At 43.0% G+C, this 23,812-nt stretch overlaps 1 pseudogene across 1 annotated transcript; it reads left to right on the forward strand.

Annotated features, from left to right (window-relative positions):
• On the forward strand, positions 1-23,554 carry LOC106603416 (E3 ubiquitin-protein ligase CBL-like; annotated as a pseudogene). Its single transcript, XR_006769649.1, has 15 exons — positions 1-555; positions 1,920-2,167; positions 7,552-7,698; positions 7,869-8,025; positions 12,657-12,778; positions 12,940-13,077; positions 13,285-13,372; positions 13,695-13,826; positions 15,608-15,844; positions 16,098-16,215; positions 16,369-16,655; positions 17,161-17,319; positions 17,462-17,577; positions 20,964-21,155; positions 21,260-23,554. The product of XR_006769649.1 is annotated as an E3 ubiquitin-protein ligase CBL-like (transcript).
• Positions 23,555-23,812: the final 258 nt, after the last annotated feature.

The following is a 23,812-nucleotide window of genomic DNA, read 5'->3' on the forward strand; positions in this document are numbered from 1 at the left end:
GTTAGCCAATTTACTCTACAGGCAAAAAAAAGCTGAAACATAGGAAGAAAACAGACAAATAGTAGTTACTTTCATATTTAGCTGAATGTCTGAAGGTATAAGGCAGTGTACGCTTTTGTATTTACCCGTCTCCAAAGATAACAAACGGGTCAGAAATTAAAAAAAAAACAGGCAGGAGGTTGAGTTACGCAAACGCCTGTCTTTTCCGACGAAATGAGAAGGCGGATGAGTACTTTAAATTAGCTAGTTAGCAAGCTCACGATTTTATTCGTCTAGCAAGGTTTGTGTGGTTATTACTCTCTTTATCAGAGAACTATAGAGATAGTAATCACGACAGTTGTCTGTAAATACGTGCCCAGGATTGTCATTCATTGACCGCCTCGGGGCTCTCCCCCGGCCGGCGACAGAAGCATGGCAGGAAATCCGAGGAGGGGCGCAGGTCTCATCGGCTTGATGAAGGACGCATTTCAGCCCCATCACCAGCCTCTCCAGCCTCACCAACCTGCAGTGGTAGACAAGAAAATGGTTGAGAAATGCTGGAAACTTATGGATAAGGTAGGTAACAAGCTATCTAATTTCCTCAGGTCTTATGGTAAGTGCATTTAAATGGCAAGAATACTCAACATATGAAATACCAGGTTTACTGTAATGTCCATAGTGTAGCAATAACAAAACAATAGGTCACAGAATATAGGAGAGATAGTTTGACAGTCTTTTTTTCTTAATGAGGGGAACAATTACCACGACTGATCATGTAAATACTATTTATTCTGCAAAATGAAGCAAATGATTTCAGACATTTAGTTATTTTTCTTCATAAAATGGTCTCCAATACATTGTTCCCCCAAATGGCCCGAATTTCACACATTTTGCTAATTGAGCAATGTACAGTATTTTGATTTCAACAGTGTACAAGTTGTCTTTGGCAGGAAGACACTTGCCTATTGAGTTTCACAACTAAGTCTATTTTCAAATGTGTGATTGATGAACTATCACGTGTTTTTTTTTCAACATTTGTTTTTGCTCACTGACTCAGTTTGAATGAACACAATTGTACCTGATCCCTGTGTCAAATGGCCTTTTCAACCAGAACAACAATACCAAATTATTTTGTCATGTTTTATTCATTTGTCATACAATCGTGTTGGCCTATTATTTGAGGTTGTATGTTTCCTTTCCTACTGCTGGTGTTGTAAAAATATGAATTGAATTGTATTTTCTTAAAAACAAAGATAAGGACTACTTGGTGTACTGTCATAAGACAATTGAGACAATAACAAGGGACTGTCTAGGCCTTGTTGAATGAACCAGTTGAATTACAAACATCATCCAGACTGTAAATAATTGGTTTAACCACAAGCAGGAGCCACAATGTAAATATTGAATTCTCCACTTGCATGTAAATATCCAGGTCACTCATACCCCAAATTTACTCTCACACTGTGTATCATGATACATCCTGACTGTTTATTCTGTCTCTACATTCAAATATATCTGTCTATCTTCCCCGTTCATGCAGTCGGCCCACACAAGTGATAGAACATATAATCATAAAGGCAGAACAAAACAAGTGCATCTGTATCCTGTGTCGTTGTTTTAATTCCATCCCAGCATGATATTACTAGTGACACTTTCAGTTCTTGTAATTTCTAGGGACAGACTTGCTCTCCTAACCACTTACCTTGAGAAATTATTATGACCAAGACAGTTTGTTTTTGTCTTGACAAAGATCAAGTGTTGACACAGCCCATGCATAGACAGATGTAGAGCAGAGAATGTAAGCTTTACAAAAAGCAATAAATGGGTGGGGAAAGAGAAACATCTGAGAACCCATTGTTATATGACCAGTCATTCTGGTATGCGTGACAGGTTTTCTCCAGGTTCCTCTGACCTTGTCTCACCCTCCCTTTCCCACACAGGTGGTGCGTCTGTGCCAGAACCCTAAGGTGGCGCTGAAGAATAGCCCTCCATACATCCTGGACCTACTGCCAGACACCTACCAGCACCTCCGCACCATACTGTCACGCTATGAGGGCAAGATGGAGACACTCGGGGAGAACGAGTACTTCAGGGTAGTGATGGAGAACCTGACCAATAAGATCAAGCAGACCATGAGCTTGTTCAAGGAGGCCAAGGAGCGCATGTATGAGGAGAACTCTCAGCCCAGGTAAAATGGAGGGGGATATTGCGCCTGCTGGTAGCCAGTCTGTTTCTACTATAGCCAACATGTTTCTTGAAGGCAATAGTTTATAAACCAAACTAAAATATAATTGCAACATTTAAAGTATTTGTCTCATGTTTCATGAGCTGAAATAAAAGATCCCAGAAATGTTCCATACACACAAAAAGGTTTTCTCTCAAATTGTGCACAAATTTGTTTACATCCCTGTTAGTGAGCATTTCTCTTTTGCCAAGATAATCCATCCACCTGACAGGTGTGGTATATCAAGAAGCTGATTAAAACAGCATGATCATTACACAGGTGCACCTTGTTCTAGGAACAATAAAAGGCCACTCTAAAATGTGCAGTTTTGTCACACAACACAATGCCACAAATGTCTCAAGTTTTACGGAGCGTGCAGTTGGCGTGCTGACTGCAGGAATGTCCACCAGAGCTGTTGCCAGAGAATCTAATGTTCTTCTATCTACCATAAGCCTCCTCTGTCATTTTAGAGAATTTGGCAGTACGTCCAACCAGCCTCACAACCACAGACCATGTGTATGGTGTTGGGTGGGTGAGTGGTTTGCTCATGTGAACAGAGTGCCCCAAGGTGGCAATAGGGTTATGGTATGGGCAGGCAGGCATAAACTAGGCACAATGAACACAATTGCATTTTTTTGATGGCAATTTGAATGCACAGAGACACCGTGGCAATATCCTGAGGCCCAGTGACGTGCCATTCATCCGCCGCCATCACATCATGTTTCAGCATGATAATGTCGCAAGGATCTGTACACAATTCCTGGAAGCTGAAAATGTCCCAGTTCTTCCATGGCCTGAATACTCACCAGACATGTCACACATTGAGCATGTTTGTTATGCTCTAGATCAACGTTTACAACAGCGTGTTCTAGTTCCTGCAAATATCTATCAACTTCTCACAGCCATTGAAGAGTGGGACAACATGCCACAATTAACACCCTGATGAACTGTATGCGAAGGAGATGTCGCGCTGCATGAGGCAAATGGTGGTCACACCAGATACTGACTAGTTTTCTGATCCACGCCCCTACCTTTAAGGTATCTGTGACCAACAGATATACAGTGAGGGGAAGAAAGTATTTGATCCCCTGCTGATTTTGTACATTTGCCCACTGACAAAGTAATGATCAGTCTATAATTTTAATGATAGGTTTATTTGAACAGTGAGAGACAGAATAACAACAACAAAAAATCCAGAAAAACGCATGTCAAAAATGTTATAAATTGATTTGCATTTTAGTGAGGGAAGTAAGTATTTGACTCCTCTGCAAAACATGACTTAGTACTTGGTGGCAAAACCCTTGTTGGCAATCAGAGGTCAGATGTTTCTTGTAGTTGGCCACCAGGTTTGCACACATCTCAGGAGGGATTTTGTCCCACTCCTCTTTGCAGATCATCTCCAAGTCATTAAGGTTTCGAGGCTGATGTTTGGCAACTCAAACCTTCAGCTCCCTCCACATATTTTCTATGGGATTAAGGTCTGGAGACTGGCTAGGCCACTCCAGGACCGTAATGTGCTTCTTCTTGAGCCACTCCTTTGTTGCCTTGGCCATGTGTTTTGGGTCATTGTCATGCTGGAATACCCAATGACGACCCATTTCAATGCCCTGGCTGAGGGAAGGAGGTTCTCACCCAAGATTTGACGGTACATGGCCCCGTCCATCGTCCCTTTGATGCTGTGAAGTTGTCCTGTCCCCTTAGCAGAAAAACACCCCCAAAGCATAATGTTTCCACCTCCATGTTTGACGGTGGGGATGGTGTTCTTGGGGTCATAGGCAGCATTCCTCCTCCTCCAAACACGGCGAGTTGAGTTGATGCCAAAGAGCTCCATTTTGGTCTCATCTGACCACAACACTTTCACCAGTTGTCCTCTGAGTCATTCAGATGTTCATTGGCAAACTTTAGACGGGCATGTATATGTGCTTTCTTGAGCAGGGGAACCTTGCGGGTGCTGCAGGATTTCAGTCCTTCACGGCGTAGTGTGTTACCAATTGTTTTCTTGGTGACTATGGTCCCAGCTGCCATGAGATCATTGACAAGATCCTCCCGTGTAGTTCTGGGCTGATTCCTCACCATTCTCATGATCATTGCAACTCCACGAGTTGAGATCTTGCATGGAGCCCCAGGCCAAGGGAGATTGACAGTTCTTTTGTGTTTCTTCCATTTGCGAATAATCGCACCAACTGTTGTCACCTTCTCACCAAGCTGCTTGGCGAGGGTCTTGTAGCCCATTCCAGCCTTGTGAAGGTCTACAATGTCTCTGACATCCTTGGAGAGCTCTTTTGTCTTGGCCATGGTGGAGAGTTTGGAATCTGATTGATTGATTGCTTCTGTGGACAGGTGTCTTTTATACAGGTAACAAGCTGCGCTTAGGAGCACTCCCTTTAAGAGTCTCAGCTCGTTACCTGTATAAAAGACACCTGGGAGCCAGAAATCTTTCTGATTGAGAGGGGGTCAAATACTTATTTCCCTCAATAAAATGAAAATCAATTTAACATTTTTGACATGCGTTTTTCTGGATTTTTTTGTTGTTATTCTGTCTTTCACTGTTCAAATAAACCTACAATTAAAATTATAGATTGATCATTTCTTTGTCAGTGGGCAAACGTACATAATCAGCAGGGGATACAATACTTTTTTCCCTCACTGTGTATATATATTCCCAGTCGTGAAATCCATAGATTAGGCCCTAATTAATTTATTTCAATTGACAGATTTTCTTATAGTGCATTCGGAAACTATTCAGATCCTTCATTTTTCCCACATTTTGTTACATTAGCCTTAATCTAAAATGGATTAAATATATATTTTTCTACATACAATACCCCATAATGACAAAACGAAAACAAGGTTTTAGAAATCTATAAAAACATACCTGATTTACATAAGTATTCAAACCCTTTGCTATGAGACTTGAAAATGAGCTTGGGTACATCCTGTTTCCATTGATCATCCTTGAGATGTTTCTACAACTTGGAGTCCACCTGTGGTAAATTCAGTAGATTGGACATGATTTGCAAAGGCACACACCTGCCTATACAAGGTCCCACAGTTGACAGTGCATAGCACAGCAAAAACCACCAAGCCATGAGGTCTAAGGAATTGTCCGTTGAGCTCCAAGACAGGATTGTGTCGGCACAGATCTGGGGAAGGGTACCAAATCATTTCTGCACCATTGAAGGTCCCAAAAAATACAGTGGCCTCCATCATTCTTAAATGAAAGAAGTTTGGAACCACCAAGACTCTTCCTAGAGTTGGCCGCCTGGCCAAACTGAGCAATCGAGGGAGAAGGGTTTTGTTCAGGGAGGTGACCAAGAACCCGATGGTCACTGACAGAGTTCCTCTGTGGAAATGGGAGAACCTTCCAGTCCTTGCAGCACTCTACCAATCAGGCCTTTATGATAGAGTGGCCAGACGGAAGCCATTCCTCAGTAAAAGACACATGACAGCCCGCTTGGAGTTTGCCAAAAGACACCTAAAGGACTCTCAGATCATGATAAACAAGATTCTCTGGTCTGATGAAACCAAGATTGAACTCTTTGGCCTGAATGCCAAGCGTCACATCTGGAAGAAACCTGGCACCATGCCTTCGGTAAAGCATGGTGGTGGCAGCATCATGCTGTGGGGATGTTTTTCAGCGGCAGGGACTCGGCGACTAGTCAGGATCGAGGGAAAGATGAACGCCGCAAAGTACAGAGATCCTTGATGAAAACCTGCTCAGGACCTCAGACTGGGATGAAGGTTCACCTTCCAACGGGACAACGACCCTTAGCACACAGCAAAGACAACGCAGGAGTGGCTTCGGGGCAAGTCTCTGAATGTCCTTGATTGGCCCGGACTTGAACCTGATCGAACATCTCAGCAATGCTCCCCATCCAACCTGACAGAACTTGAGGATCTGCAGAGAAGAATGGGTAAACTCCCCAAATACAGGTGTGCCAAGCAGGTAGCGTCATACCCAAGAAGACTCAAGGCTGTAATTGCTGCCAAAGGTGCTTCAACAAAGTACTGAGTAAAGGGTCGGAATACTTACGTGAATGTAATATGTTTTTTTAATTAATTTTTTTTATAAATTTGCTCACATCTCTCTAGAAACCTGTTTTAGCTCTGTCATTATGGGGTATTGTGTGTAGATTGAGGGGGGGGGATAATTAATCCATCTAAGAATAAGGTTAATGTAACAATGTGGAAAAAGTGAAGGGGTGTGAATACTTTCTGAATGCACTGTATATGAACTAACTCAGTAAAATCTTTTAAATTGTTGCGTTTTATTTTTGTTCAGTGTAGTTGTTGATTGTATAACCAGGTGAGGTCAAAATTAGCGCAAAGGCTAGAACCCAACTTGAAAAGTAGGCCTAGGTTATCCTATCAAATGTTTCCTTTCTTGTTGTCAAGATTACTGGTATGTCTTATTTTCGGTGGGGTTTCTCAAGTGATGTCTTGGTTTTTTAGTTAATGTGGTTTGTTAAACATTTCTACCACTTGCAGCGGAGTGTAAGCGCATTTATGCTGAACTTAGAGTTAACCTCCTCTTGAGTGAAGCTTCAAAACAGGAACACCCCAATGACCCTGGTGGGAGATGCTGCGTTATCAGTGTTTTGAATCTCTATGGTGGTTTGTGACTGGCAGAGTGCTGCATACTGAGAAGATACGATTTCCAAGAAACTACTACACACCTCAAACCAATGTTCCATTTATTAAGCATGTGTTATTTGAAAATATTTTTTGCAATTTTAGCCACAACAAAAAATACTAGAAAATAGGAATTGGGCGTTTATTATTTAGTTGCAGGTTATTTTGCATAAAGGGAAGTGGTGATGTTAGAACCACTTAAGCTAAACGAACAGATCTTTTTAGGGTATTTTTCCTCTACTCAGATTTAAACATTGCTAAGCTAAAACCCATCCTGTTTACTTTAGTTTCAGTTTAGCAATCATATCTTATTCTAGTTCTGTGGAAGCAATGATGCTATCAGTGATTCTTCTGACTCACAAATAGCACAAATGCATGTGCCATTATAAGAAACTGACATGCTAGCACTCATATACCACACGCAATAGTTTGGTTGTAAAAAAGGTTAACATACACATTGATTTGGTGTTGTGTGCCTTTGCAATGGGTTCTCAGCAGATGACACTTCTAAGAAGCTCATCACACATTCTTACAACTGAATGATTGTATACCAACCCCAACTCAAAGGCATCCAATCCTAAAAGACTAGGCTTGTACTACCTAGCCTTAAATGTTTGACCCGGGGGTGCCAAAGTCAAGAAAATACATTACCATTGGTCAACTTCAGGGATGAGATTTGTCTGAGGACGCTAAGATGACATACCTTTTCTTCATAGGCGGAACTTGACCAAGCTGTCGCTGATATTCAGTCACATGCTGGCTGAGCTAAAAGCCATCTTTCCCAATGGCCTATTCCAAGGAGACAACTTCCGCATCACCAAAGCCGACGCCGCCGAGTTCTGGAGGAGGTCTTTTGGTGATAAGTGAGTTTTTTTATTTTATTTTTTATTTTTTGGCTCCTTTTATCTTATCAAATTTCCTTAGTTGGGATGCCGTATTTACAAAAGGGGTTAAAATGAAACAAACTCTCAACTAAAAACATGCCTGGGGATAATTACTACTTTTGTATCACTAAACCCTCTCCTCTCTGTAGGACCGTTGTTCCATGGAGGATGTTCCGTCAGGCTCTTCATGAGTTCCACCCCATCAGCTCAGGCCTGGAGGCCATGGCTCTGAAGTCTACCATCGACCTCACATGTAACGACTACATCTCCGTCTTCGAGTTTGACATCTTCACCAGGCTCTTCCAGGTAATGATTTCTCAAACGCAAATAATGATGCATGGGTTTTAATAACTTTTCCAGGTGCCTAAAGCACTTTAGATTGAATGTTGGAAACTCAACTCATCCACTACCAAAATAGTTGTACACCCCTTCCACCACCAATATGTAGGGAACCTGCTTTCACTGCTCCCAATTCCCATTCCTGACCCACTCACCATCATATTACTTTGGATAAGAGCATCCGCTAAATTAATACAAAGTGGCTTACATTAACTCAATTCAGGACCACTTACTGTAGCAGTCATCGTATTCATAAGTAATTAACCACCCTAAAGAACTACCTTTTACGCAATCAAGTTCTCTGAGGAGCCAAATGTTTACAGAGCTCAACTGCTGTGTAGATAACTGTAGAAGCTAACAAAACATGGGTACCTTTTTATTCCATCAGAGGCAATAAAGACATGTGAGTACAAAGCTAGAGATAGCTGCTCTATTATTATTTAGGGTGGGGTGGTTAAAGTAGTCAGTACGTCCTCTATTGGATGTCTCAACTGGGCGGGGCCTTTACAGTAATTCCTTCGACTTTGTGTGCACAGAGGCCACAAGTGTTGGCACAGTCTGAGTCCCAGCAGACGGAAACCAAAATGACTTCCTCAAATTAGCCTTGAGAATTGAGCTGGAGCAGAGTTGCCTGTATGTTTAGTTTGTAGTGCAGCAGTGGTTACCTGCCAGTGGACAAAAGGAACACCTATGTGAGAAATGTTATTCATTGACTACAACTCAGCGTTCAACACCCTAGTGCCCTCAAAGCTCATCAATAAGCTAAGGACCCTGGGACTAAACACCTCCCTCTGTAACTGGATCCTGGACTTCCTGACGGGCTGCCCCCAGGTGGTGAGGGTAGGTAACAACACATCCGCCACGCTGATCCTCAACACTGGAGCCCCTCAGGGGTGCGTGGTCAGTCCCCTCTTGTACTCCCTGTTCATCCACGACTGCGTGGCCAGACACGACTCAAACACCATCATTAAGTTTGCAGACGACACAACAGTGGTAGGCCTGATCACGGACAACGACGAGACAGCCTATAGGGAGTAGGTCAGTGACCTGGCTGGGTGGTGCCAGAATAACAACCTATCCCTCAACGTATTCAAGACAGAGATGATGATAGTGGACTACAGGAAAAAGAGGACCGAGCACGCAGCCCATTCTAATTGACAGGGCTGTAGTGGAGCAGGTTGAGAGCTTAAAGTTCCGTGGTGTCCTCATCACCAACAAACTATCATGTTCCAAACACACCAAGACAGTCGTGAAGAGGGCACGCCAAAGCCTATTCCCCCTCAGGAAACTAAAAAGATTTGGCATGGGTCCTCAGATCCTCAAAGGTTCTACAGCTGCACCATCGAGAGCATCCTGACTGGTTGCATCACTGCCTGGTATGGCAACTGCTCAGCCTCTGACCACAAGGCACTAACAGAGGGTAGTGCGTACGGCTCAGTACATCACCGGGGCTAAGCTGCTTGCCATCCAGAACCTCTATACCAGCCAGTGTCGGCCCTAAAAATTGTCAAAGAGCCCAGTCATAGACTGTTCTCTCTGCTACCGCATGGCAAGCGGTACCGGAGCGCCAAGTCTAGGACCAAAAGGCTTCTCAACAGCTTTTACCCCCAAGCCATAAGACTCCTGAACAGGTTATCAAATGGCTACTCAGACTTTTTGCATTGTGTGACCCCCCCCCCTCCAACCCCTCTTTTACGCTGCTGCTACTCTGTTTATACACTGCGTGCACAATTATTAGGCAAATTGTATTCCTCTGGATTAATTTTATTGTTGAACAAACACAATGCTCTCAGTCAATCCAAAATGTTATTGAACCTCAAACCTGAATGTTTAACAAAGGAAAAGTGAGTTTTGTCTTTCTCAGGGAAATGTATAAGTGTGCACAAGTATTAGGCAACTAAATTACAAAAATAATTTCTCTCAACTCACTTGTTTATTCTCAATTTTTAGAGTAAGTGTAACAGATAAGTAACACAATGACAATTATATAACATTTTTGGCCTTTCAAAAATATTCAGTGACCAATATAGCCACCCTTATTTTCAATAACTGCCATGAGCCTTCCATCCATGGAGTCTGTCAGTTTCTTTATCTGTTCACGATCAATTTTCGCTGAAGCAGCAACCACAGCCTCCCAAATGCTGTTCAAAAAGGTGTATTGTCTTCCATCACTGTAAATCTCATGTTTGAGAAGGGCCCACAAGTTCTCAATAGGATTTAAGTCAGGTGAGGAAGGGGGCCAGGTCATTATTCAGGCATCTTTGAGGCCCTTGCTGGCTAGCCAAGAAGTGGAGTACTTGGATGCATAAAGATCATGGCCTTCTAGAATGTTGAGGACTTCTTCCTGTACCACTGTTTGACGAAAGAATCTTCCAGAAACTGGCAGTAGGTTTGGGAGTTGAGTTTCAGTCCATCTTCAACCTGAAAAGGTCCAACTACCTCATCCTCAATGATAGCAGCCCATACCAGTACCCCTCCTTCACCTTGCTGGCACCTGACTCAAAGTGGTGCCCTGTGCCCATTACTGATCCAGCCACGGGCCCATCCATTTGGTCCATCAAGAGTCACTTTCATTTCATCTGTCCATAAAACCTTTGAAAAATCTGTCTTCAGGTATTTCTTTGCCCAATGTTGACGCTTCAACTTGTGAATTTTATTCAGTGGTGGTCTTGTTTCAGTCTTCTTGACCTTGGGCATGTCTCTGAGCACTTGACACCTTGTACTTCTGAACACTCCAGGTAGGTTGCAGTTCCGGAATACGGTGGCACTGGAGGATAATGGGTTCCTGGTAGTTTGACGTATAATTCTTCCCAAGTCTTTTGCAGTTAATTTGCGCCTTTTCTTCCCCATATGTTTTTTGCGCCCCAGTTGACTATTCGCAACAAAACGTTTGCATGTCCAGTGGACACACCTCAATAGTTTAGCTATTTAAAGAGTGTCGCATCCGTCTGAAAGGCATTTTACATTTTTGGCTTTTCAGTGTCAGTTAAATTTATTTTTTGGCCCATTTTACATGAGGGTAATGAGGCTGCCTAATAATTATGCACACCTTGATATAAGGTGTTATTCACTTTCGCCACACCCTCCCTCATTACACAAATACATATCACCTGAAAATGAGTAAATCCAATAAGCATTCAAGTTTATATGGTTTGGAGTTCGAAAATGTGAATAGAAACGATGATAAGATCAGAATACTCACTTGCCTAATAATTGTGCACGCAGTGTAATACACACATGTATTCTACCGTTCAAAAGTTTGGGTTCACTTAGCAATGTCCTTGTTTTTCTTTCAAAAACATTTTTGTCCATTTTTAAATAACATCAAATTGATCAGAAATACAGTGTAGACATTGTTTAATGTTGTAAATTACTATTGCAGCTGGAAATGGTCGATTTGTTTTTTGAGGGGGGGGGGGTGTTATGGAATATCTACATAGGCGTACAGAGGTCCATTATCAGCAACCATCACTCCTATGTTCCAATAGCATGTTGTGTTAGCTCCAAGTTTATCATTTTAAAAGGCTAATGGTCATTAGAAAACCCTTTTGCAATTATGTTAGCACAGCTGAAAACTACTGTTCTGGTTAAAGAGATAAAACTGGCCTTCTTTAGACTAGTTGTGTATCTGGCGCATCAGCATTTGTGGGTTCGATTGTAGGCTCAAAATGGCCAGAAACAAAGAACTTTCTTCTGAATCTTGTCAGTCTATTCTTGCTCTGAGAAATGAAGGCTATTCCATGCGAGAAACTGAAGATCTCGTACAACGCTGTGTACTACTCCCTTCACAGAACAGAGCAAACTGGCCCTAACCAGAATAGAAAGAGGAGTGGGAGGCAAACTGAGGCAGCAGACTTTGAAAATTTAATATTTGTCTCATTCTCAACTTTTGGCCACGACTGTACATTAGTGTCTAGTTTGAGAAACCGACGCCTCAAGTCCTCAACTGGCAGCTTCATTAAATACTACCCACAAAACACCAGTCTCAATGTCAACAGTGAAGAGGCGACTCCGGGATGCTGGCCTTCTAGGCAGAGTTCCTCTATCCGGTGTCTGTTCTTTTGCCCGTCTTAATCTTTTCTTTTTATTGGCCAGTCTGAGATGGATTTTTATTTGCAACTGCCTAGAAGGCCAGCATCCCGGAGTCGCCTCTTCACTGTTGACGTTGAGACTGGTGTTTTGCGGGTACACGTTGCATTTATATTGTTCTTCAGTGTTATAACAAGATCATTTTCGTTTAGTGAGAAGAGCAAAAACCTAATTTGTTTTATTTCCTCGTATTTTATTTCCATGATAATTGCAGAATAAGTTCTTCAAATAGCCAATAGGCCTACAACAAGTTAGGATAGGCTACCATTCGTCTCATTTAAATGAGCTCACTTCACAGTAGTAAATAGATAAGCTATTTTGGTCTATTTTGAACAAAATTATGCACGCCCTATAGTTCTCCAGAACGTCGTTGGTGACCACTGTTGCCGTAAATATCAGGTGAAGAACGCAAGTTCTTCTTTGTTAACTAGGATTAAGATTTGTTGTCAATACAAAGACAAGCTGTTGTTGCTTAAGGGTTCTGACCGTGGTGTGTGTGTGTTGTGCAGCCATGGTCATCTCTCCTGAGGAATTGGAACAGCCTGGCTGTCACACACCCGGGGTATATGGCCTTCCTCACCTACGACGAGGTTAAGGCCCGACTGCAAAGGTTCATCCACAAGCCTGGCAGGTGAGACACACACACACACACACACACACACCTGACGCTGAAGTAAATATTTTGACATGCACACTTGCATTAAAAAAAACCCATCACAGACCATCCAAGTACATCAACATGTACACACTCAACTTCTCTCACACCACACATCTGTGGTCTGCCTCTGTCAGTTATATCTTCAGACTGAGTTGCACTCGGCTGGGCCAGTGGGCCATTGGCTACGTCACTGCAGATGGGAACATTCTGCAGACCATACCCCACAACAAGCCCCTCTTTCAGGCCCTCATTGATGGATTCAGGGAGGGATTGTGAGTATGACATAGTCAAGATTAAAGAATGACCAAATACTAGCTTTTCTGGTTCAGTCAAGGCGTTTGCAAAATCTGTTGTGACGTTTCCTCTGTAGTTTGTAGTCAAACTGATTTCAACCTCTTTCAATCATCACATAATTGCTCATTTAATTAGCCTGTGGCTTCAACTGGCCATTGAAATGTTTAGATTTTTCGCTCTCTCAGCTACCTGTTCCCAGATGGCCGGGCCCAGAACCCAGACCTCACAGGGCTGTGTGAGCCCTCCCCACAGGACCACATCAAAGTCACACAGGTCAGACACATTCTCACATCCACTAAGTTCATAACATTCACTACAGGTCGTAATTCAGACTTCAGATTCACTTGTGACTCAAACTTCTGCCTAATGTAATTTTAAATTGCTTACAATGCCCTAAACATAAATGTGTATACTTATTCAGATTTATGTGAATCTATCTTATGTCACAATACTGTCTGTTTAGGTGGATGTTTCCTAAAATCAGAATTGGGCCAGAAAATATTTGTCCTATTGAAGTATCTCATACATCAGAAATGTAATCTTAGTGTATCATTTACTTGTGTGATACTCATCCTTTCTCTTCTCTGTGCTACAGGAGCAGTACGAGCTCTACTGTGAGATGGGCTCCACATTCCAGCTGTGTAAGATCTGTGCCGAGAATGACAAGGATGTGAAGATAGAGCCCTGCAGCCACCTCATGTGCACCTCCTGTCTCACTGCCTGGCAGGTATTTCTCAGAATTAGGTCATCCTGCAAGATTGTCTATTGTTTCACATTCATTTTGTAAATTTTATTGGTCGTAAGTGCTGACAATAGACATTTTACTCCTACTCTTATGGGTAAAATGAAAAGAAGAAACCCGCACACTGCTCTTGATAGTATCTCTGCTCTTGATAGTATCTCTGCTCTTGATAGTATCTCTGCTCTTTAATAAGCTTTACGTATCGGCTCCACGGCCTTCGTCAGAGCTTTTGAGTTTAAATTAGTACCCTCATGTAGACCTAGCCCCACCCACATCCGTTCCACCCATAAAATTGGGTTGGAGTTGAGGGAAAACAAATAACTGCTTCCAAATATAACAATACGCATTTCATAAATATTTAAATAAAGTGTGTACATAAAACGTATTAAACACGTCTGTAAAACCACAATGAGGATATCGACCTACCAAGCAAGTTTTCATCAATCGCTGAGTACAGCGTAAGAAAAACGTCTGAAATAGGGGCATAATTCATGTTCACATTTACAACATAACATACATAGGCATTTCATCATTAAGACCTTTAGGAAATAATGTCTGGAGAGTGAAAATCCCAAAACATTCTCTTTTACTCAGAGTATTATTTATATCACCTCCCCTGTCTGAATACCTTAACTTTGTCTATGCCACAAAATCTGAAGGTAGAAATGTAATGTTTTAGGTCATTAAAATGTACTGCGACTGGTTAATCCCTGTCGTTTCTCCTGATTGAATTTATGTTCACAGATTCTCTGAGAGAACGAGAGGTTATACCTACATAGCACATCCTACTCTTATGGGCAAAACTAAAAGCAATGCATGAAGCTTCTTCACTCATAGGTCACTCCTAGTCGACATATTTTGGATGCATCATAAGCTGCCCTCATTAAAATCCGGACGGAAAATATTTACACAAGAAGCAACCTAATATCACGCAGTCAAACACTCAGTCATTTCAACAGGTTTCTTGATAATAGAAAAATTCAGTGAGTCAGTGTTTCCTGTGTCACATGCAATTGCTTTTGAGTTGTTCAGAATGTTTTGATATTTCATCAACCCATAAATAATCTAGACCTACGTTTAAAAGTATCTCTTGCACTTTTGACAATTTCACAAGACATGTTTTATATGATGTGCCAAAATACTTAACCACTTGATTATTTAATTACCTACATGTTATTTAAAGTTATCCGTTTGGAACGCAACATGTAAAAAACATCTCTAAATTGGGCATGCCTAAAAGTACTGCAATTGAAGGCATATATATATATATAGTGCTTGTGTTAACTTTGATAGTGTTGTATGCGACATTATTGACAAGTGACTTGATGCCTACTGTGCCAAAGTGATTTAGAGTTGTTCAACGGGAGTGACAACGAGTGTGTGTTGATAACAATAATATTGTGAAAATTCCACTTTTAACCATAGAAATCTGATTAAAATAAATGTTATGCATGCCAACATTAGGCGATAATTAAGAGTAGGCAAAGTGATTGTCAGGCAAAAATTATATAAAATGTTTTACCATTACATTTGATGTACAGTCACATTCACTGTTGTCTGAAGCATGCTATATAGAATTCATTGCCCGGCGATGCCGCATGTCTGAGCAGTGTCTTAACATCATCCTAAAACCTATTCTTGAGCTGGGAGGTTTTTTATCTTCTTAAAACAGGTTAACAGGATTCCTTGGACCTTTTCTGAGACGCTTTGTGGATATCGGCCCTTTGCCCGATTTTGTTTTAAACTGCAGTATTGCTCTCTCCCAGGAATCGGAGGGGCAGGGCTGTCCGTTCTGCCGCTGTGAGATTAAAGGCACAGAGCCCATTGTGGTAGACCCCTTCCACCCCAAGAACAGCAGCTGCGGGGCCTCCTTTGCCAGCTTCCAGGGGCCCTACGGGGTGGAAGGAGGGGGCTCCCTGTCAGTCTCCCCCAGCAACGAAGAGGACGATGACGAGCGCCTGGAGGATCCCCACCTCATTATGAGCAGGCTGGCCTGCACCAAGGCAAGACCCCCAGCCACCATCTATGACCAGCCAGGCTTTGTCATGTTCTCTCTCTTTCTCCTACACACACCATCTCACATCATCATTGTGGTAAAAGTGAAAAGACAATCTATTAAAGACTTGGTAGTTTTCAGAATTCGCCAATTAGATACACCACCCAGTAAATCAACAACTAAAAAACCATCTCCCTCCATCTACATGTTGTAGAAACAAGCTCACGTCTTGTTTTGATGTCTCCCCTGTGTGTTTTCAGGTGGAGCGTCCGCCCTCCCCTGTGACGCCGCTGCCCCCCCGTGCCTCCCCGGCTGGACCTTCTGCAGCAGAAGCCCCCCAGCTCCCCAGGGGCCCCGGGCCAAGGAGCAACAACCAAGGCAAGTGGAAGACCTAATCAAATTCAAGCTTTCTTTATGTGTATAATGGTGTGCCCATGCATGTCATGTGACTTTTACATTTGACTAATTTAGCAGACGCTCTAATCCAGAGAGACAGTATTGCATACAGTCATTAATATCTGCTCTCCCCAGATTGCAGCCCTCCACAGAGACAAACCTTTGCCCCTCCCTCCTGCCCTGCGAGAGTTACCCCCACCTCCCCCACCCGAACGCCCCTCTCCCCTTGGACCCCCAGAGGGCCGGCTCCAAAGGAGACCTCTGCCATGCACCCCTCCAGAGCCCAACTGGGCCTCCAACTACATGGTTCCCCGGCACGTAGCCAAGGCCCCCCCACAGACCAATGGACCCAGTGACAGTGACTGCATCCACAGAGCAAAGCTGCTAGCAGCGACCAACGCTATCTACTCCCTGGCAGTCGGGTATGGCATTTGTATAGATATGGATAAAATGTGGTATGGATGTAATGTAGATGTTCAATAGAGAGAAGTCACTCTTGCCCTGAAGAGTTATGGGAAATGCAGATTTTTATTCTAGTCCAGCACTAAAACTCTAGATTTAATTAATTTTTTATATTTTACCTTTATTTAACTAAGCAAGTCAGTTAAGAACAAATTCTTATTTTCAATGACGTCCTAGGAACAGTGGGTATAACTGCCTTGTTCAGGGGCAGAACGACAGATTTTTACCTTGTCTGCTCGGGGATTTGATCTTGCAACCTTCCGGTTACTTGTCCAACGCTCTAACCACTAGGCTACCTGCCGCCCCAAATGTAATAGTGGCCTTCCATTCCTGACGTGATTGGTTGAATCAGAGGCTCTCTGGGACTTAGATTGTCTATATACCCTGTAGTAACTCATAGTGACTGATCGGTGATTCAATGTGTTGTATGTGTTACCTGGCTCAGTCTGTCTTGTTCTCTGTTAGGCCTCAACTGGAGTCTACTGGTGAGAAGTCATCTGGGAGTGATGAGGAGAATGAGTACATGAGCCCCACCTCTCTCCCTGCAGCAGGACCCTCCTGCGTCATGGCGGGTGCTGTCATGCCTGCACCACCACCGCTCCAACCCACTAACCACGACTCACGGTGAGTGCTCAAGACTATCACTATGAGGTGACCAGGTGGATTATGATCAGTGCAGGGTCCTGACTAAGGTTGTTCTGATGCCCCTCCCTCTGCTCTTTATCTTCCTCCATCCCTCTCTCTCCCCTCCCCCCTTCTCTCCTAGGACTGTGGACTGTGAGGACCCTCAGGTGTATGAGTCCATGTGTAACATCCAGGCCCAGGCTAGTGCTACTGAGCCCCTCCCTCTGCCCTCCCTGCCCCAGCAGCCCCCAGAGTCAGGTACATGGAGATGGATGAAGGATCTCTATTCTCACTTTTCTGATTGCACATGAAGTTACATAAGTCATACCCTTTGTACAATCAGAAAACCATCATGCAACTTGAATCACACTGGCGTCTTTTGCATGTCTACAGTCGTGGCTAAAAGTTTTGAGAATGACACAAGTACTAATTTTCACAAAGTCTGCTGCCTCAGTGTCTTTAGATATTTTTGTCAGATGTTACTTTGGAATACTGAAGTATAATTGCAAGCATTTCCTTAGTGTCAAAGGCTTTTATTGACAATTACATGAAGTTGATACAAAGAGTCAATATTTGCAGTGTTGACCCTTCTTTTTGAAGACCTCTGCAATCCTCCCTGGCATGCTGTCAATTATCTTCTGGGCCACATCCTGACTGATGGCAGCCCATTCTTGCATAATCAATGCTTGGAGTTTGTCAGAATTTGTGGGTTTTTGTTTGTCCACCCGCCTCTTGAGGATTGACCACAAGTTCTCAATGGGATTAAGATCTGGGGAGTTTCCTGGCCATGGACCCAAAATATTAATGTTTTGTTCCCCGAGCCACTTAGTTATCACTTTTGCCTTATGGCAAGGTGCTCCATCATGCTGGAAAAGGCATTGTTCGTCACCAAACTGTTCCTGGATGGTTGGGAGAAGTTGCTCTCGGAGGATGTGTTGGTACCATTCTTTATTCATGGCTGTGTTCTTAGGCAAAATTGTGAGTGAGCCCACTCCCTTGGCTGAGAAGCAACCCCACACATGAATGGTCTCAGGATGCTTTACTGTTGGCATGACACAGGACTGATGGTAGCGCTCACCTTGTCTTCTCCGGACAAGATTTTTTCCGGATGCCCCAAACAATCGGAAAGGGGATTCATCAGAGAAAATGACTTTACCCCAGTCCTCAGCAGTCCAATCCCTGTACCTTTTGCAGAATATCAGTCTGTCCCTGATGCTTTTCCTGGAGAGTAGTGGCTTCTTTGCTGCCCTTATTGACACCAGGCCATCCTCCAAAAGTCTTCGCCTCACTGTGCGTGCAGATGCACTCACACCTGCCTGCTGCCATTCCTGAGCACGCTCTGTACTGGTGGTGACCCGATCCCGCAGCTGAGTCAACTTTAGGAGACGGTCCTGCCGCTTGCTGGACTTTCTTGGGTGCCCTGAAGCCTTCTTCACAACAATTGAACCGCTCTCCTTGAAGTTCTTGATGATCCGATAAATGGTTGATTTAGGTGCAATCTTACTGGCAGCAATATCCTTGCCTGTGAAGCCCTTTTTGTGCAATGCAATGATGACGGCACGTGTTTCCTTGCAGGTAACCATGGTTGACAGAGGAAGAACAATGATTCCAAGCACCACCCTCCTTTTGAAGCTTCCAGTCTGTTATTCGAACTCAATCAGCATGACCGAGTGATCTCCAGCCTTGTCCTCGTCAACCTTCACACCTGTGTTAACGAGAGAGTCACTGACATGTCAGCTGGTCCTTTTGTGGCAGGGCTGAAATGCAGTGGAAATGTTTTTGGGGATTCAGTTCATTTGCATGGCAAAGAGGGACTTTGCAATTAATCGCAATTCATCTGATCACTCTTCATAACATTCTGGAGAATATGCAAATTGCCATCATACAAACTGAGGCAGCAGGCTTTGTGAAAATGAATATTTGTGTCATTTTAAACTTTTGTCCACGACTGTACACCTGCCGAGAAACATACTATCTCAATGAATGTGGCCACAATCAGATTACAGTTATGTATCTCACCAAGTGGAAAATGCGCACTACCGTTTAGTAATAGTGTAGACATTGTTGTAAATGACTATTGTAGATGGAAACAGATGATTTTTAAAGGAATATCTACATAGGCGTACAGAGGCCCATTATCAGCAACCATCACTCCTATGTTTACATTTACATTTACATTTAAGTCATTTAGCAGACGCTCTTATCCAGAGCGACTTACAAAATGGTTCCAATGGCACGTTGTGTTAGCTCCAAGTTTATCATTTTAAAAGGCTAATTGATCATTACGAAACCCTTTTGCAATTATGTTAGCACAGCTGAAAACTGTTCTGATCAAAGAAGCAATAAAATGGGCCTTCTTTAGACTAGTTGAGTATCTGGTGCATCAGCATTTGTGGGTTCGATTACAGTCTCAAAATGGCCAGAAACAAAGAACTTTCTTCTGAAACTCGTCAGTCTATTCTTGCTCTGAGAAATGAAGGCTATTCCATGTGAGAAATTGCCAATAAACTGAAGATCTCGTACAACGCTATGTACTACTCTCTTCACAGAACAGCGCAAACTGGCTCTAACCAGAATAGAAAGAGGAGTGGGAGGCCCCGGTGCACAACTGAGCAAGAGGACAAGTCCTCAACTGGCAACATGCAATGGGTTTCATGTTGCATGAGCTGAAATAAAAGATCCCAGACCTTTTCCATATGCACAAAAAGCTGTGCAGCTTCATTAAATAGTAAAACACCAGTCTCAACGTCAACAGTGAAGAGGCGACTCTGGGATGCTGGCCTTCTAGGCAGTTGCAAAGAAAAAGCCCTCTCTGACTGGCCAATAAAAAGAAAAGATAAAGATGTGCAAAAGAACACAGACACTGGACAGAGAAAGATTGGAAAAAAGTGTTATGGACAAGTTTCTAAGTTTGAGGTGTTTGGATCACAAAGAAGAACATTTGTGAGACGCAGAAAAAATGAAGACGCTGGAGGAGAGCTTGACACCATTTGTCAGGCATGGTGGAGGCAATGTGATGGTCTGGGGGTGCCTTGGTGGTGGTAAAGTGGGAGATTTGTACAGGGTAAAAGGTATCTTGAAGAAGTAAGGCTATCACTCCATTTTGCAACGCCATGCCATACCGTGTGGATGACTCTTAATTGGAGCCAATTTCCTCCTACAACAGGACAATGACCCAAAGCACAGCTCCAAACTATGCAAGAACTATTTAGGGAAGAAGCAGTCAGCCGGTATTCTAATGGCGTGGCCAGCACAGTCACCGGATCTCAACCCTATTGAGCTGTTGTGGGAGCAGCTTGACCGTATGCTACGTAAGAAGTGCCCATCAAGCCGATCCAAGCATGGGGTGAAATCTCTTCAGATTACCTCAGCAAATTGACAACTAGATTGCCAAAGGTCTGCAAGGCTGTAATTGCTGCGAAAGCAACATTTGAAGGACACAATTATTAATTCAATTAAAAATCATTATTTATAACCTTGTCAACGTCTTGACTATACTTCCTATTCATTTTGCAAATCGTTTCATGTATATTTTCATGGAAAACAAGGACATTTCTAAGTGATCCAAAACTTTTGAACGGTAGTGTGTTCAGGGTATTCATATCACTCTTTTTATCCCTTTAATCCTCTTGTTCACCCTCCAGACTACCTCATCCCTCCCCCTGCGGTTCCCCTGCACCATATGGTAGAGGAGATGGATGATGAGGATGAGTATGAGTATGACTACCCCCGACCCCAGGCTCCCCCAGCACCCGCCAGGCGCACCCTCTCTGACGTCACCGGCACCTCGGCCGCCTTCAGCTGCCTATCAATGGACAGCCCTTCCATAGATGCCTGTATGTAACTCAGCATTAGAGTTTTCAGTCCTTTTCCTCTCTTGCTTTGTCATGTTGAGTTATATTTATCAAACACCACGAACATGTTCTCTCCTCTCTCCCAGCTATGTTTGCATCAGGTCAGGACCCCGAGCGCCCCCCTAAGCCCCTCCCACGCCGGGTCAACTCAGACCACCGGCCCCGCCCCTTTACCCCAGATGCCCTGCCCCCTGCCGCCAGTCCGTTGGCTGGCTCCCGAGGTGTGCCCGTTCCCAGTGTGGCGCTACCCATCAACGGGGAGATAGAGCATCTGATGAGCCAGGGCTACTCGTTCCAGGACATCCAGAAGGCCCTGATGATCGCCCAGAACAACCTGGAGACGGCTAAGAACATCCTGCGCGAGTTTGTGTCCATCCCCTCCACGGCCCACATCCTCACGTAGCAGCCTCAACACCACACCCTATATCCTTTACCCACTGTGCCATAATGGATAGCATTTCTACTGTGCTGGTTGTGACAGGTCTGGAAGCGCTGTAAATTGTAAGGGGAAGAGGACTCGGTCCCATGCATAGGCATCTAAGTGAGAGGGAGAATGCTTGACGTGGCCTCTATTGCCAAGCCTTTGACCCTTGTATGGTGATTTGTGCTTGCCTCCAGTCTTATTGTGCGGCTCTAAGCATTTCCTTGTTTCTGAGTGTGCTTAGGCTGCAGTAAGGAATAGTTATGGACTTATTGTGCAGCAGCAGCAGTAACTGTTGTTGGGGAATACTTGACTCATGATTCCCACTCCCTCTTCACCCTAATGGTGACCATGTTAGTTTTGGTTGGGTCGTAGTCGTACATACAGTTTGTAGCTAGATACGCCAGCATTAGATTCTGTGGTTTGTGCTAAAGCCAATGAATGTGAATATTTTAGTTGGGTTGCAGTATTACAGCGCTCCATGTCATACATTTCACTGTAATTGCAGTAGGTGAAGTAACTCTTTTTTTAAAAGTAAGCATAACTCCAAATTGCTTTAGTTCCTGGTTTAGTGATCGTCTTATAATATATATAAAGCCTGAATGACGTGTACGTAATCTCAGAATGTATTCAATGTAGTGCTAACATTGACTGGTGAACTAATGTAACATTTCTGATGTCATTATTTTGTATAATTGTTTTAATACCACCAGTGGTAGTGGTTTCACGGTTAAGCCTTATTGTTAATTATGTGAATAGCTTACATATTTTAAAGTGAGTGTCCTTTTTTTAATGTCATACTTAAAAATGAAGGGAGTATATGTGCCCTATCTGAATTTTGCGCTCTGCTAATCAGTGTGCAATTGGACTGCTGCTTGTAAGGGTTTGTTTTTTTCGTATCCATACTATTCATTTTCCAGACAATAACATATTGATTGGGCAGAGAAGACAAAGTGATCCAAGTCATGTATACACCATGATATTTAGTGAAATGAAGAACTTAATTGGCACTACCTCAGACTTGCTTTGCTGCCTCCTCTGGGAAAGAACACTTTGTACAACGTTCTTGTTTATACGTTACAAACAGAATATGGCCCCATTTTAAGGTGTCTCGGTATGCGTTTTGAACTAATGTATTTTCTTTGTACCTACGTTTTTTTTTCTCCCAAGGATGTGGCTTCGACACATTTGAGAAATCTGTTAATATATGAATAATTTAAATATCTTTCCTTTTGAATTTGAAACCCTGTTGAACACGGAGGTTTTGTCATTGTCCTCTGGACTCAGGTACAACAGACTGAACAATGTGCAGTGATATGCCAAGGTTATTTGGGGACTCACACCAGAAATGTTAGGTGTTAATGTGTTGGATTCAAAGCCAAAAGCATTTAAATACAGGTTTGAATCACATTATTAGTTGGAGATACTTCTAGTTGTAAAGAATGGCCATGATATTTCTGCATCTGTTTGTTTCGCTTGAGTTCAATACTGTTTTAACTTCTTTCAAATTGTGATGTACTTTGACTGCAATTCCTTGATCATCAACTTAAGTGCCACTCCTTGTAAAATCATTTGAGAATTGACTTCAGGCCTCTGCTTTCCACTGTGTCGCTCATATGTGGACTCACCACAAGAGGGCACGCTGTCATAAGAGATTGCTGTGGTCTCATACGCCACACTAGTCATTGCTCAATAGTTGCAGAATTTACCGGTATACGGAAGCACAGTTGGTGCTTTGTCGTTCGATCTAAGATAACAATGTGAAATAGTATGTTATAATTCATTGTGCGCCTCACCTGTACATACAGAGAGAACAAACAAAAAAACGTTTTTTCATTGCCTTATTGCATGTGTAGTTAAAGTATTTTATTTATTCATTTTAATGTACTCAGCATTCATTATGTTGCCATGTGTTCATGCCTCAGCCATTAAATATTTTCAAATAAACAATATGCTTTAACATTTGATTGGTATATTTTATAGAAAATGTTAATACTGTAGTACTGAAAGATATGGTCTATAGCTCTTGTTACAGACCCAATAACTAGCCTACTAACATTGTTTTGCACTTTGTCTAGGGGTCCTAAGCCTAGTTACATGGTCTGTCACCTGAATGAATGTGCACATTTGTGAGAAATCAGCATTTTGAGGACCGTGTTGGTCCTCACTAACCTCCCCCCCCCCAATGTGCCCAGGAGACAGCAACTTACTGAGTTCA

The sequence above is a fragment of the Salmo salar genome, chromosome ssa04, assembly GCF_905237065.1.
Source record: "Salmo salar chromosome ssa04, Ssal_v3.1, whole genome shotgun sequence".
Lineage (NCBI taxonomy): Eukaryota > Metazoa > Chordata > Actinopteri > Salmoniformes > Salmonidae > Salmo > Salmo salar.